Source organism: Oncorhynchus masou, unplaced genomic scaffold (assembly GCF_036934945.1).
Source record: "Oncorhynchus masou masou isolate Uvic2021 unplaced genomic scaffold, UVic_Omas_1.1 unplaced_scaffold_7621, whole genome shotgun sequence".
Classification (NCBI taxonomy): domain Eukaryota; kingdom Metazoa; phylum Chordata; class Actinopteri; order Salmoniformes; family Salmonidae; genus Oncorhynchus; species Oncorhynchus masou.
Genome location: NW_027014088.1, coordinates 8422 through 10000, shown reverse-complemented (window position 1 = coordinate 10000; position 1579 = coordinate 8422). Strand labels below are relative to the sequence as shown.

The 1579-nt window shown below is 40.7% G+C and overlaps 1 pseudogene; it reads right to left on the bottom strand.

Moving 5' to 3' along the window:
- The window catches only part of LOC135537391 (calcium and integrin-binding family member 2-like), a 5303-nt pseudogene extending 3935 nt beyond the window's left edge, over positions 1-1368 (bottom strand).
- Positions 1369-1579: the final 211 nt, after the last annotated feature.

The following is a 1579-nucleotide window of genomic DNA, read 5'->3' as shown; positions in this document are numbered from 1 at the left end:
CACAGTACTAACCAGTACTAACCATAGGAGACATACTAGTCTACACAGTACTAACCAGTACTAACCATAGGAGACATACTAGTCTACACAGTACTAACCAGTACTAACCAGTACTAACCATAGGAGACATACTAGTCTACACAGTACTAACCAGTACTAACCAGTACTAACCATAGGAGACATACTAGTCTACACAGTACTAACCAGTACTAACCATAGGAGACATACTAGTCTACTCAGTACTAACCAGTACTAACCAGTACTAACCATAGGAGACATACTAGTCTACACAGTACTAACCAGTACTAACCATAGGAGACATACTAGTCTACACAGTACTAACCAGTACTAACCATAGGAGACATACTAGTCTACACAGTACTAACCAGTACTAACCATAGGAGACATACTAGTCTACACAGTACTAACCAGTACTAACCAGTACTAACCATAGGAGACATACTAGTCTACACAGTACTAACCAGTACTAACCAGTACTAACCATAGGAGACATACTAGTCTACTCAGTACTAACCAGTACTAACCAGTACTAACCATAGGAGACATACTAGTCTACACAGTACTAACCAGTACTAACCATAGGAGACATACTAGTCTACACAGTACTAACCAGTACTAACCAGTACTAACCATAGGAGACATACTAGTCTACACAGTACTAACCAGTACTAACCAGTACTAACCATAGGAGACATACTAGTCTACACAGTACTAACCAGTACTAACCATAGGAGACATAGTAGTCTACACAGTACTAACCAGTACTAACCAGTACTAACCATAGGAGACATACTAGTCTACTCAGTACTAACCAGTACTAACCATAGGAGACATACTAATCTACACAGTACTAACCAGTACTAACCATAGGAGACATACTAGTCTACACAGTACTAACCAGTACTAACCAGTACTAACCATAGGAGACATACTAGTCTACTCAGTACTAACCAGTACTAACCATAGGAGACATACTAGTCTACTCAGTACTAACCAGTACTAACCAGTACTAACCATAGGAGACATAGTAGTCTACTCAGTACTAACCAGTACTAACCATAGGAGACATAGTAGTCTACTCAGTACTAACCAGTACTAACCAGTACTAACCATAGGAGACATACTAGTCTACACAGTACTAACCAGTACTAACCAGTACTAACCATAGATTTTAAAAGCATATATGGTCTTCAGTTCTCGTGGGGCCGTTTCGCAGAGAGAGCAGAGAACATGTCTACAAAGTCATTGAAGCTCAAGTTGCCTTGTCCGTCCTCAGAAGACTTCCACCATGCGGTTTCTGAACGGGTTCTCCTGTAAGAAGGAGCAGAGGGACAGGAACAATCACTACTGTGTACAGGGCATTATGGGTATTGTAGTCCATCATGAGTGAGTCAGTACTGTATACATGGAATTATGGGTATTGTAGTAGATCATGAGTGAGTCACTACTGTGTACAGGGCATTATGGGTATTGTAGTACATCATGAGTGAGTCAGTACTGTATACAGGGCATTATGGGTGTTGTAGTCCATCATGAGTGAGTCAGTACTGTATACAGG